Consider the following 15,135-nt stretch of genomic DNA (forward strand, 5'->3'; position numbering starts at 1 on the left):
TGTGAAGCCATCTGGTCCTGGACTTTTGTTGGAAGATTTTTAATCACAGTTTCAATTTCATTACTTGTGATTGGTCTGTTCATATATTCTATTTCTTCCTGTTTCAGTCTTGGAAGGCTGTACCTTTCTAAGAATTTGTCTGTTTCTTCCAGGTTGTCCATTTTATTGGCATAGAGTTGTTTGTAGTAGTCTCTTAGGATGCTTTGTATTTCTGTGGTGTCCATTGTAACTTCTCCTTTCTAATTTTATTGATTTGAGCCCTCTCCCTCTTTTTTTTTTTTTGCAGTACGCAGGTCTCTCACTGTTGTGGCCTCTCCCTTTGTGGAGCACAGGCTCCGGACGTGCAGGCTCAGTGGCCATGGCTCACGGGCACAGCCGCTCCGCAGCATGTGGGATCTTCCCAGACCGGGGCACGAACCCGTGTCCCCTGCACCGGCAGGTGGACTCTCAACCACTGCGCCACCAGGGAAGCCCTTCCTCTTTTTCTTGATGAGTCTGGCTAAAGGTTTATCAATTTTGTTGATCTTCTCAAAGAACCAGCTTTTAGTTTTATTGATCTTTGCTATTGTTTTCTTTATTTCTATTTCATTTATTTCTGCTCTGATGTTTATGATTTCTTTCCTTCTACTAACTTTGGGCTTTGTTTGTTCTTCTTTCTCTAGTTCCTTTAGGTGTAAGGTTAGATTGTTTATTTGAGATTTTTCTTGTTTCTTGAGGTAGGATTGTATTGCTATAAACTTCCCTCTTAGAACTGCTTTTGCTGTATTCCATAGGTTTTGGATCGTTGTGTTTTCATTGTCATTTGTCTCTAGGTATTTTTTGATTTCCTCTTTGATTTCTTCAGTGATCTCTTGGTTATTTAGTAACATTGTTTAGCCTCCATGTGTTTTTTTCCTTGTAGTTGACTTCTAATCTCATAGTGTTGTGGTCGGAAAAGATTCTTGATATGATATCAGTTTTCTTCAGTTTCCTGAGGCTTGATTTGTGACCCAAGATGTGATCTATCCTGGAGAATGTTTCATGCGCACCTGAGAAGAAAGTGTAATCTGCTGTTTTTGGATGGAATGTCCTATAAATATCAATTAAATCTATCTGGTCTGTTGTGGCATTTAAAGCTTGTGTTTCCTTATTAGTTTTCTGTTGTATGATCTGTCCATTGGTGTTAGTGAGGTGTTAAAGTTCCCCACTATTATTGTGTTACTGTCAATTTCCTCTTTATAGCTGTTAGCAGTTTCCTTATGTATTGAAGTGCTTCTATGTTGGATGCATATATATTTATAATTGTTATATGTTCTTCTTGGATTGATCCCTTGATCATTATGTAGTGTCCTTCCTTGTCTCTTGTAACATTCTTTATTTTAAAGTTTATTTTATCTGATATGAGTATTGCTACTCCACCTTTCTTTTGATTTCCATTTGCGTGGAATATCTTTTTTCATCCCCTCACTTTCAGTCTGTATGTGTCCCTAGGTCTGAAGTAGGTCTCTTGTAGACAGCATATATATTTGTCTTGTTTTTTGTATCCATTCAGCAAGCCTGTATCTTTTGGTTGGAGCATTTAATCCATTCGCGTTTCAGGTAATTATCGATGTGTATGTTCCTATTACCATTTTCTTAATTGTTTTGGGTTTGTTTTTGTAGGTCCTTTTCTTCTCTTGTGTTTCCCACTTAGAGAAGTTCCTTTAGCATTTGTTGTAGAGCTGGTTTGGTGGTGCTGAATTCTCTTAGCTTTTGCTTGTCTGTAAAGCTTTTGATTTCTCCATCGAATCTGAATGAGATCCTTGCTGGGTAGAGTAACCTTGGTTGTAGTTTCTTCCCTTTCATCACTTTAAATATATTGTGCCACTCCCTTCTGGCTTGTAGAGTTTCTGCTGAAAAATCAGCTGTTAACCTTATGGGAGTTCCCTTGTATGTTATTTGTCATTTTTCCCTTGCTGCTTTCAATAATTTTTCTTTGTCTTTAATTTTTGCCAGTTTGATTACTATGTGTCTCGGTGTGTTTCTCCTTGGGTTTATCCTGCCTGGGACTCTCTGCGCTTCCTGGACTTGGGTGCCCATTTCCTTTCCCATGTTAGGGAAGTTTTCGACTATAATCTCTTCAGATATTTTCTTGGGTTCTTCCTCTCTCTGTTCTCCTTCTGGGACCCCTATAATGCGGATGTTGGTGTATTTAATGTTGTCCCAGAGGTCTCTTAGGCTGTCATCATTTCTTTCCATTCTTTTTTCTTTATTCTTTTCTGTGGCAGTGAATTCCACCATTCTGTTTTCCAGGTCACTTATCCATTCTTCTGCCTCAGTTATTCTGCTATTGATTCCTTCTAGTGTATTTTTCTTTTCAGTTATTGTATTGTTCATCTCTGTTTGTTTGTTCTCTAATTCTTCTAGGTCTTTGTTAAACATTTCTTGTATCTTCTTGATCTTTGCCTCCATTCTTTTTCCGAGTTCCTGGATCATCTCACTATCATTATTCTAAATTCTTTTTCTGGAAGATTGCCCATCTCCACTTCATTTAGTTGTTTTTCTGGGGTTTTATCTTGTTCTGTCATGTGGTACATAGTCCTCTGCCTTTTCATTTTGCTGTCTGTGAATGTGGTTTTCATTCCAGAGGCTGCAGGATTGTACTTCTTCTTGCTTCTTATGTATCTGCTTCTGTAGATTTGCCCTTTCTGAACATTTTGTATAAATGGAATCACACCATGTGTTGTCCTTTGCTCTGGCTTCTTAAACTTAGCCCAGTATTTTCGAGGTTAATTCATGCTGTGATATGTATCAGTGGTTTGTTCCTTTTTATTGTTGATATCATTGATATTTTTATTAAATTTTAAAAATTGTTTTCTTAGTGGTTGCTTTGGGGATTAAATATATATCTTCATTTTTTACAAATTACATATTGATTATAATCTACTTCATATACAATCTACTTCAAATATAAGCTAACTTAATTTCAATAAAATTTAGAAACTTTGTTCAGGTGTAGCTCCATTTTCCCTGTCTTTTACTTTGCACCCTTGTTTTTCTGTAAATTAAATCTTTATATGTTCATATACCCAACAATATAGTTTTAAAGTTATTGTATAGAACTGTCTTTTAAGTGTATTAAGAGAAAAATATTTATACTATCTTTATATTTACCTACGTAATCGCCTTTACTGGTGCTCTTTATCTTTTCATGTGGATTTGAATTGCTCTGTAGTGCCAGTTCCTTTCAGCCAGAAGGCTTTAAGTATGTCTTTAGGGTTTTTGAAAGGCAGGTTGCTAGCAGTGAATCATCTCAGTTGTTATCTATTTGGGAATGTCTTTATGCCTTTAATTTTGGATTTTTAAAAAAATTAATGTATTTAAATTTTTGGCTGTGTTGGGTCTTTATTGCTGCCCATGGTCTTTCTCTAGTTGAGGAGAGCGGCGGCTGCTCTTCGTTGTGGTGCGTGGGCTTCTCATTGCAGTGGCTTCTCTTGTTGCAGAGCATAGGCTCGAGGCATGCAGGCTTCAGTAGTTGTGGCATGTGGGCTCAGTAGTTGTGACTTGGGGGCTCTAGAGCACAGGCTCAATAGTTGTGGCTCACGGGCTTAGTTGCTCCATGGCATGTGGGATCTTCCCGTACCAGGGCTTGAACCCGTGTCCCCTGCACTGGCAGGCAGATTCTTAACCACTATGCCACCAGGGAAGTCCCTTACGTTTAATTTTGAATGATAGTTTTACTGGGATCAGAAATCATGGTTGGTACTTTTTTTTCTTTCTTTCAGCACATTTATTATTCCACTGCTGCTGGACTCCATTGTTTCTAGTGAGAATTGAGCTGTTAATCTTATTGTTGATCCCTTTTATCTGATAAGCCTTTTCTCTTGCCACTTTCAAAATTTTCTCTTTGGCTTTCAACAGTTAATGATTTGTACAGGTGTGGCTCTTTTTGTGTTTAGCCCACTTGGAGTTCTCTGTCTGTCTTGGGTGTAGTTTAATGTTTGTTTGTTTGTTTGTTTTTAAAATCAAATTTGGGAAGCTTTTGATGATTATATCTTCAGATATTTTTTCTACTCCTTTCTTTCTTCTTGCTAGAACTCCCATTACTTGTAATGTTGGTTTGCTCCAGAGTTTCCCACAGGTCTCTGACTTCATTTTTCATTTTTTCTTTTTGTTTTTTAGATTGCATTATCTATGTTGATCTCTCTTTGAGTTCTGTGATTCTTTGTTCTGCCAGCTCAGATTTGTTTTTGAGTCCTCTTAAATGTTTCATTTCAGGATACAACTTCCAGGGACTTCCCTGGTGGTCCAGCGTTTAAGACTCTGCACTTCCACTACAGGGGGCATGGGTTCGATCCCTAGTCGGGGAACTAAGTTTCAACATGCCGTGCAGCACGGCCAAAAGTGAAAAAACAAAACAAAACAAATAATTTCCATTTGGTTCTTTTTATAATTTCTATTTATTGACATTCTCTATTTGATGAGTAATTATCATCATACTTTCATTTAATTCTTTAAATATGGCTTCCTTTAGTTCTTTAAAGTACTTATAATAGCTGCTTTGAAATACTTATCTGCTGATTCCAACATCTGGGCCCCCATAGAGGCAATATCTATACGTAGTCTCCTGTTTTTTCCCCCCCTGGTAAATGGGTCACACTTCCCTCTTTCTTTGCATGTTTTATGATTTTTTTTTGTTGAAAAACTATGTTTTAGATAATATAGCGACTCTTGATTCAGATTCTTCTACCACTAGCAGATGGGAGGGTTGTTGCTGTGTTTTTGTTTTTTTTTTTCTTTTTGGTTTATTCAGTGACTTGTTCAGACAATTCTTTATCTGTCTCCTTTGTAGTGTGTAACTGCTGATGTCTCTCTCTCCTTTTAACCATACGTATTTATTTAATTATTTATTTAACATGCAAGTAGTTTATTCTGGTCATATTTTTTAAATTATTGTTTTAATTTTTAAACTTGGCTTCTTAAAGGTCACCCTTTGGGTCAGTATAGATTAGTGATCAACAATGACTGGCTTCAATCCTAGGCCAAGAAATCTTCTACCCTTTGTTGATGGATTTGTTTGTTGAAATGTATTCAAATGCATTTGTTTGTTGGAATGCATTCAAAGTCCAGGCAATTTGCAGTTCTGCTCCAACCTTTACTTTCAGTGTGTTCAAGACCTTACATTCACATAGGATCAGTAGATAGCTAGGACCTCTCCAGTTTCTCCTTAGCAGGTATGAAACCTTGTAGATCACCAGAGATCCCATAGTGGGTCTTATGTTTTGTTCCCCAGCACTCCCTTTAAAATTTCTGGCTTATCTGCAGGCCTGTTGCCTGCCCTAACGAGCATTATGACCTTAGGCCAGCTGTAGTAGTGGCCTTCCTGGATAACTTACTATTGTTACCCAGATTGTCCCTCTATTGTTTTTGACAATGACCCTGGGCAATATCCAGAGCAAATTTTCTACACTCAGCTTCAAATTAAATCAGCCCACTCTGGCAAGAGTCATCCTCTTGTCCTGGCCTGATGGAATTACCCCCAGGGAGCTGGGGGTTGTGGAGTAGGAGCAGCTTCAGGCTAAAATGCCACAGATTCTCACTGTTCTTAATATGGTTCAGTAATGCTTCTTGAATAAACATTTCTCAACTTGATGTATGCCTTTGGTTAATTTTCAGAGGCCGGAAATGGTTGTTTTTGACAGTCTTGTTCGGTTTTATTGTTGCTTTTAGGGAAGAGTTTGCTAAGCAGTTTAGGTATTCCAGAAGTTCCACCTCCTTGTATTACTTATGGCATCTTTATTTTTATTTAACTTTTAAAATTCCCTAGCTAGACCATAACCTCCTTTGGGCAGACACTATCTATATCTTTTCCCTACAGTGTCCATCCTAATATGCATTAAAACTTTAAGCTTTAATTTCTTTATCTGTCTGATGAAATTAATAATCCTTGTGTTGCTTACTTCAAAGGATCAAGTGAAATAGTGGCTAAAATCTCATTGTAAACTACAGATCTTCCTCAACTTACAATGGGGTTACATCCCAATAAACCCATTGTGAATTGAAAATGCATTTAATACACCTAACCTACCAAACATCATGGTTTAGCCTAGCCTACTTTAAATATGCTCAGAACACAGCAGCCTACAGTTGGGCAAAATCGTCCAACACAAAGTCTATTTTGTAATGTTGAATATCTCATGTAATTTATTGAATACTATATTTTAAGTGAAAAACAGGATGGTTATATTTTTACAGAATGGTTGCAAGTGTAAATCGGTTCTTTACCCTCGATCACATGGCTGACTTGGAGCTGCAGCTCGCTGCTGCTGCTGCCCAGCATCACAAGAGAGTTTTGTGCTACATACCACTAGCTCAGGAAAAGAACAAAATTCAGAATTCAAAGTATGTTCCTACTGAATTCGTATTGCTTTGATACCATTGTAAAGTTGAAAAATCTTAAGCGAACCATCCTGATTTGGGGACCATCTGTATAAGCTTTGTAAATGGTAATGTTATTATTATTTTTTTTTTTGCGGTACACGGGCCTCTCACTGTTGTGGCCTCTCCTGTTGCGGAGCACAGGCTCCGGACGTGCAGGCTCAGCGGCCATGGCTCAGGGGCCCAGCTGCTCCGCGGCATGTGGGATCTTCCCGGACCGGGGCACGAACCCATGTCCCCTGCATCAGCAGGCGGACTCTCAACCACTGCGCCACCAGGGAAGCCCATGGTAAAGTTCTTTAAAAAGTTTTAAGGAGTTTGTAAAGTACAACACTGCAACCTGTTGTGCATGTGGTACTTCCAAGTGTTCACCCTTCAACCGTGTATCCTTTTTCTTGTCATTTTGTGCTCATAGATTTTGCTGTTGATTTGAAAGAAATAGTTCAGGTGGTTTTGAGGACAGCAGCAGGCTATTTGCAAAATGGTCTGGGAATGAATGCCAGTTCCACTAGGAGGGAGGTCTTTAGCACCTCTGTCTGTTTTCCTCAGTCGTCATGCCACCACCTGGCTCACCATTGCTTGTTCTGCCCAAGATGAGCTATCGGTAGAGGCTTCTCTGAATATTGGAAGTAAATGCTGTAGAGATGTGAAGCCAAGTAGTTGACTGAGATATGCCAAGAAGTGCCAAGCACCTTGAAACTTTTTCCAGAGTTGTTTTTTGGAGTATCATGAAGGATGGTTCGTTATTTATTCAACTATGCATTTAGTGCCCATTATATGCTGGTAATATTCTGAGTATTGGGGATACGAGACAAAATAAACAGAATCCTTGTTCTCATGGAACTTATAACTCTAATTGGGGAAAGAATAAACAAATACGCAAGAAAATATATCAGTTAGTGATTGGTGTCAATAGGAAAAGTAAAGCAGGAATTGGGGACAGAGAACAGTAGGAGTTATTTTTAGATAGGTTGGTTAAAGAAGTAATTTCTGGCAAGGTGAAATTTGTGCAGAGACCTGAATAAAGTAAGGGAGTATGCCATTTGAATATCTGGGGGAAGGGCATTTTAGGTGTTGGAAAGCACAAGTGCAAAGACCCTGAGGCATAAGCATACATGTGTGTTCAGGGAACAAGGAGGTCATTGTGAGTGGAGCGGAGAAAGCAAGGGATAGTGGTAGGAGTTGCAACTAGAGAGGAGGGCATGTGAGACCAGATCATATAAGGTCCTGTAGACCTTTATAAGAACTTTGGATTTTATTCTGAATAAGATGGGAAGCTATTGCAGAGTTGTGTTTGCTGACACAAGTAATGTAGACTTACTGTGGTTCAACTCCAGGGAACAGGGGAAATTCCTTACTTGGCTCTGGAGAGGGAGCTAGACGGGACTTGCACAGCAGGCACTTATCTTACTTGACTTACTTAAGAAGTAAAATCAGGGCTTCCCTGGTGGCGCAGTGGTTGAGAGTCCGCCTGCCGATGCAGGGAATACGGGTTTGTGCCCCGGCCCGGGAAGATCCCACATGCCGCCGAGTGGCTGAGCCTGTGGGTCCGGAGCCTGTGCTCCGCAATGGGAGAGGCCACAACAGTGAGAGGCCCGCGTACCGCAAAAAAAAAAGAAGTAAAATCAGGTTGGATCGGGAGCATATCGCAGCTAAGATCCTAGACAGCTGGCAGTAATAGAAGTCAGGCAGACAGTGCTTTTATTCTCTCATAACTGCCTGTGTGTGTCCAGCAGCGACCCAGTAGGTAGATTTGAACTGCCTCCATGGTGGGATCTATCAGGGTCCAAAAAGAGCACAAAGGGCCCTGAGGTAAAGGAGGGTTAGGGAGGGGCCTGCTATTCCAGAGGAGAAACCAGTGCTGGGTTGGGAGACTAGGGAGACTGGGAAACTCAAACTCATCTAGCACAGTGGAATTAGCTTGGACATTGGAATCAGAAGACCTGGTTATTCTCTCAATTCTTAGTTATGAGACTTTGGGCAAGTTGCTTCATTTCTCTGGACTTAAGTTTATCCACCTATAGTACAGTGAAAATAATACCTATTTTGCAAGATCATTGTGATCTTATGAGACCTATAGGGACTAATAAGGTAAGTCGGTAGCACAGTATTTGTCACCTGGTAGATCTTCAATAAATAGTAGCTGCTGGTAGTAGAGGTAATATTTATAATAGTAGTAATGGTTGTTTACCTTTACAGAATGCTCATTGTATACCAACCATTGTTTTAAGCAGAATTCTTAGGCATCTCAAATTTAAGTCCAAATCCAAATTTCTGTCCTTCACACCAAAACATGCTCCTTTCATAGTTCTCATCCCAGTAAATGGCATTTTTATTATTCCAGTTTCTCAAGTTAACTTTGGAGTCATCCTTGATGTCTTTCTTCCTCTCATACTCTATAGTCAATCTGTTAGTAGTTCCCATCAGCTTGATCTTCAGATTATACCCAAAATATGACTACTTCCCACCACCACCACTGCTACCACCCTATTTCAAGCCACCATTACCTTTCATGTGGATCATTTTAATAGGATCCTAACTCATCTCCCTGATTCTCCTCTTGCCTTCCTGCTTTCTGATCTCAGCTCAACAGTCAAAGTAATGTTCTTAAAATGAAGTCAAATCAAGTCACTCTTCTGCTTGAAACACTCCTAATCTCATTTAGAATAAAAAACAACATCCTTATACTGGCCTACAAGGCTGTACATGATTTGGCCTTCATCACCTGTCTGATCTCACTGCCTACTCTTTTCTCTTTCATTCACTGTGTGTGCTCCAGCTAAACTGGCCTTCATGCTATTTCTCAGACATGGTTCCACTTCAGGGCATTTGCCTTTGCTGTTTTCTCTACTTGGACAGTTTCCCCTCAAGAGACCTGCATGGCTTGCTCCTTCAGCTTTTTCAGGTCTCTGCTTAGATGTCACTCAATAACATTTTCTCTAACTATCTTATTTAAAATTGTACCTCCTCCCCTTGGTACTCCCTATCCACCTTCAGAGGATTTCTCTAGCATTTACTGCCATCTGATATACAGTATATTTTACTTTTTAAAAAAATTTTGTGTCTTCCTCCCCCCTCCCAACTGGAATGTAAGCAGGAATTTTTATTAGTCTCGTTCACTGCTGTATCTCAATTCCTCTATCAAGCTTATGTAAGACAAATGGCATTTGACATAGAAAGTCTCAGGCAGTGTCTTCAAACTGGGCATCAAAATATCCTTGGAAACACAAATACATAGATTCCTGAGCCCCATGCCAGATAGAGCATAGAGGATCTTCTATACCATGTGAAGGAGTAGGGATTTTATTCCCAAGGCTTTTGAGGGGAGTAATGCCCTTATCCAACCTATGCTTCAATAAAGAATTCAAGGATTAATTAGAGTTGGTTAGAATGGGGGAAAAGAGTCCTGTTAGGACTGTTTAATATTTCAGACAAGAGATATTGAAATTTGTACTAGAGAGCAGTAGCAATGAGAAAGGTAAGTTTATGAGGACTTGGTGATTGATTGGGTGTGAAAGAGTGGGAGGAATTTAGGATGACTTTCAGGGTTTCTGGCTTAAAGTGCCAGGTGGATAGATTGTCAATAACTGTGAGACGGCCAATACTGGATGGAAGAATGGGCTTGGGGAAGAATGTTGAGTTTAGTTTTTTTTTTTTTTTTTTTTTATGCGTTACGCGGGCCTCTCACTGTTGTGGCCTCTCCCGTTGCGGAGGACAGGCTCCGGACGCGCAGGCTCAGCGGCCATGGCTCACGGGCCCAGCCGCTCCGCGGCATGTGGGATCTTCCCAGACCGGGGCACGAACCCGTGTCCCCTGCATCGGCAGGCGGACTCTCAACCACTGCGCCACCAGGGAAGCCCTTGAGTTTAGTTTTGAATGTTGTGAGTTTGAATTGCTTATGGAGTTATCAGGAAGAAACGTTCAGGAAGTAGGTATGTGTGAAAGTAGATGTAGGTGAGTACTGCATTATAATAATTGTTTTAAGAGAGATGTGAATTTCATATATCATGAACTAATCTAGACAACTACAAATCTATTTTCTGTCTCTGTAGATTTGCCTATTCTGGACATTTCAGAAAAATGGAATCACAGAATATGTGGCCTTTTGTGATGGGTTTTTTTCACTTCATATGCTTTCAAGGTTCATCCATGTTGTAGTATGTATCAATACTTCATTCCTTTTTATTTCCAAATATTCCATTGTATGGATATACCACATTTCATTTATCCATTCATAAGTTGAACATTTGGATTGTTTCCACCTTTTGACTATTATGGATAATGCTGCTATGAACATTTGTGTTCATACATTTTTATTTCTTTTGGTATATATCTAGAAGCGGCATTGCTGGGTCATGTGGTAACTCTGTGTTTAACTATTTGAGGAACTGTCAGATGTTTTCCCAAAGTGGCCATATCGTTTTACATTCCCACCAGCATTGTATAAGGGTCTAGATTTCTCCACATCCTTGCCAACACATTTTATTATCTTTTTGATTATAGCCATCCTAGTGTATGTGAAGTGGTATCTCGTGGTTTCGATTTGCATCTTTTCATGTGCTTATTAGCCATGTATATAACTTCTTTGAAGAAATGTATGTTGAGATTCTTTTCCCATTTTTTAAATTGGGTTATTGGCCTTTTTATTATTGAGCTAAGAGTTCCTTATATATTTTAAATACAAATCCCTTATGTAAATGATCTGCAAAAATCTTCTGGCATTCTGTGGGTTGTCTTTCACTTTCTCGATGGTGTCCTTTAGTACATGAAAGCTTTTAGTTTTCCTTGCCTTTTTTTTAAAATACATTTATCTATTTATGTATTTATTTTTGGCTGCGTTGGGTCTTCGTTGCTGCACACAGGCTTTCTCTAGTTGCAGAGAACAGGGGCTACTCTTCGTTGTGGTGCATTTCTCTTGTTGTGGAGCATGGGCTCTAGGTGCGTGGCTTCAGTAGTTGTGGCTCTTGGGCTCAGTAGTTGGGGCTTACAGGCTCTAGAGTGCAGGATCAGTAGTTGTCGCGCACAGGCTTAGTTGCTCAACGGCATGTGGAATCTTCCCGGAACAGGGCTCGAACCCATATTCCGGGCATTGGTAGGTGGATTCTTAACCACTGTGCCACCAGGGGAGTCCCAAAAGTTTTTAGTTTTTTTTTTTTTTTTTAACATCTTTATTGGGGTATAATTGCTTTACAATGTGTTAGTTTCTGCTTTATAACAAAGTGAATCAGTTATACATATACATATGTTCCCATATCTCTTCCCTCTTGCGTCTCCCTCCTTCCCACACTTCCTATCCCACCCCTCCAGGCGGTCACAAAGCACAGAGCTGATCTCCCTGTGCTATGCGGCTGCTTCCCACTAGCTAGCTACCTTACATTTGGTAGTGTATATATGTCCATGCCTCTCTCTCGCTTTGTCACAGCCACCCTTCCTCCTCTCCATATCCTCAAGTCCGTTCTCTAGTAGGTCTGTGTCATTATTCCTGTCTTACCCCTAGGTTCTTCATGACATTTTTTTCCTCTTAAATTCTATATATATGTGTTAGCATACGGTATTTGTCTTTCTCTTTCTGATTTACTTCACTCTGTATGACAGACTCTAGGTCTATCCACCTCATTACAAACAGCTCAATTTCGTTTCTTTTTATGGCTGAGTAATATTCCATTGTATATATGTACCACATCTTCTTTATCCATTCATCCGATGATGGACACTTAGGTTGCTTCCATCTCTGGGCTATTGTAAATAGAGCTGCAATGAAAATTTTGGTACATGACTCTTTTTGAAGTATGGTTTTCTCAAGGTATATACCCAGTAGTGGGATTGCTGGGTCATATGGTAGTGCTATTTGTAGTTTTTTAAGGAACATCCATACTGTTCTCCATAGTGGCTGTACCAATTCACATTCCCACCAGCAGTGCAAGAGTGTTCCCTTTTCTCCACACCCTCTCCAGCATTTATTGTTTCTAGATTTTTTGATGATGCCCATTCTGACTGGTGTGAGATGATATCTCATTGTAGTTTTGATTTGCATTTCTCTAATGATTAATGATGTTGAGCATTCTTTCATGTGTTTGTTGGCAGTCTGTATATCTTCTTTGGATAAATGTCTATTTAGATCTTCTGCCCATTATTGGATTGGGTTGTTTGTTTTTTGTTATTGAGCTGCATGAGCTGCTTGTAAATTTTGGAGATTAATCCTTTGTCAGTTGCTTCATTTGCAAATATTTTCTCCCATTCTGAGGGTTGTCTTTTGGTCTTGTTTATGGTTTCCTTTGCTGTGCAAAAGCTTTAAAGTTTCATTAGGTCCCATTTGTTTATTTTTGTTTTTATTTCCATTTCTCTAGGAGTTGGGTCAAAAAGGATCTTGCTGTGATTTATGTCATAGAGTGTTCTGCCTATGTTTTCCTCTAAGAGTTTGAGAGTTTCTGGCCTTACATTTAGGTCTTTAATCCATTTTGAGCTTATTTTTGTGTATGGTGTTAGGGAGTGATCTAATCTCATACTTTTACATGTACCTGTCCAGTTTTCCCAGCACCACTTATTGAAGAGGCTGTCCTTTCTCCACTGTACATTCCTGCCTCCTTTATCAAAGATAAGGTGACCATATGTGCGTGGGTTTATCTCTGGGCTTTCTATCCTGTTCCATTGAAATATCTTTCTGTTTTTGTGCCAGTACCATACTGTCTTGATTATTGTAGCTTTGTAGTATAGTCTGAAGTCAGGGAGCCTGATTCCTCCAGCTCCATTTTTTGTTCTCAAGATTGCTTTGGCTATTCGGGGTCTTCTGTTTCCATACAAATTGTGAAATTTTTTGTTCTAGTTCTGTGAAAAATGCCAGTGGTAGTTTGATAGGGATTGCATTGAATCTGTAGATTGCTTTGGGTAGTAGAGTCATTTTCACAATGTTGATTCTTCCAATCCAAGAACATGGTATATCTCTCCATCTATTTGTATCATCTTTAATTTCTTTCATCAGTCTTATAATTTTCTGCATACAGGTCTTTTGTCTCCTTAAGTAGGTTTATTCCTAGATATTTTATTCTTTTTGTTGCAGTGGTAAATGGGAGTGTTTTCTCGATTTCACTTTCAGATTTTTCATCATTAGTGTATAGGAATGCCAGAGATTTCTGTGCATTAATTTTGTATCCTGCTACTTTACCAAATTCATTGATTAGCTCTAGTAGTTTTCTGGTAGCATCTTTAGGATTCTCTATGTATAGTAGCATGTCATTTGCAAATAGTGACAGCTTTACTTCTTCTTTTCCGATTTGGATTCCTTTTATTTCCTTTTCTTCTCTGACTGCTGTGGCTAAAACTTCCAAAACTATGTTGAATAAGAGTGGTGAGAGTGGGCAACCTTGTCTTGTTCCTGATCTTAGTGGAAATGCTTTCAGTTTTTCACCATTGAGGATGATGTTGGCTGTGGGTTTGTCATATATGGCCTTTTTTATGTTTAGGAAAGTTCCCTCTATGCCTACTTTCTGCAGGGTTTTTATCATAAATCGGTGTTGAATTTTGTCGAAAGCTTTCTCTGCATCTATTGAGATGATCATATGTTTTTTCTCCTTCAGTTTGTTAATATGGTTTATCACATTGATTGATTTGCGTATATTGAAGAATACTTGCATTTGCATTCCTGGAATAAACCCCACTTGATCATGGTGTATGATCCTTTTAATGTGCTGTTGGATTCTGTTTGCTAGTATTTTGTTGAGGATTTTTGCATCTATGTTCATCAGTGATATGGGCCTGTAGTTTTCTTTCTTTGTGACATCCTTGTCTGGTTTTGGTATCAAGGTGATGGTGGCCTCGTAGAATGAATTTGGGAGTGTTCCTCCCTCTGCTATATTTTGGAAGAGTTTGAGAAGGATAGGTGTTAGCTCTTCTCTAACTGTTTGATAGAATTCGCCTGTGAAGCCATCTGGTCCTGGGCTTTTGTTTGTTGGAAGATTTTTAATCACAATTTCAATTTCAGTGCTTGTGATTGGTCTGTTCATATTTTCTATTTCTTCCTGATTCAGTCTTGGCAGGTTGTGCATTTCTAAGAATTTGTCCATTTCTTCCAGGTTGTCCATTTTATTGGCATAGAGTTGCTTGTAGTAATCTCTCATCTGCAGTGTCAGTTGTTACTTCCCCTTTTTCATTTCTAATTCTATTGATTTGAGTCTTCTCCCTTTTTTTCTTGATGAGTCTGGCTAATGGTTTATCTATTTTGTTTATCTTCTTGAAGAACCAGCTTTTAGTTTTATTGATCTTTGCTATTTTTTCCTTCATTTCTTTTTCATTTATTTCTGATCTGATCTTTATGATTTCTTTCCTTCTGCTAACTTTGGGGTTTTTTTTGTTCTTCATTCTCTAATTGATTTAGGTGCAAGGTTAGGTTGTTTATTCGAGATGTCTCCTGTTTCTTAAGGTGGGCTTGTACTGCTATAAACTTCCTTCTTAGAACTGCTTTTGTTGCATCCCATAGGTTTTGGGTTGTCATGTCTCCATTGTCATTTGTTTCTAGGTATTTTTTGATTTCCTCTTTGATTTCTTCAGTGATCACTTCGTTATTAAGTAGTATATTGTTTAGCCTCCGTGTGTTTGTATTTTTTACACATCTTTTCCCTTAATTGATATCTAGTCTCATAGTGTTGTGGTCGGAAAAGATACTTGATACAATTTCAATTTTCTTAAATTTACCAAGGCTTGATTTGTGACCCAAGATATGATCTATCCTGGAGAATGTTCCAT

At 39.0% G+C, this 15,135-nt stretch overlaps 1 protein-coding gene across 1 annotated transcript in view; it reads left to right on the forward strand.

The window, feature by feature from the left end:
• Positions 1-15,135, forward strand: part of FAM168A (family with sequence similarity 168 member A) — a 197,052-nt gene that overhangs the window by 132,026 nt on the left and 49,891 nt on the right. The gene's annotated exons all lie outside the window — the stretch shown is intronic.

The sequence above is a fragment of the Phocoena phocoena genome, chromosome 8 (assembly GCF_963924675.1).
Source record: "Phocoena phocoena chromosome 8, mPhoPho1.1, whole genome shotgun sequence".
NCBI classification, from domain to species: Eukaryota; Metazoa; Chordata; class Mammalia; order Artiodactyla; family Phocoenidae; genus Phocoena; species Phocoena phocoena.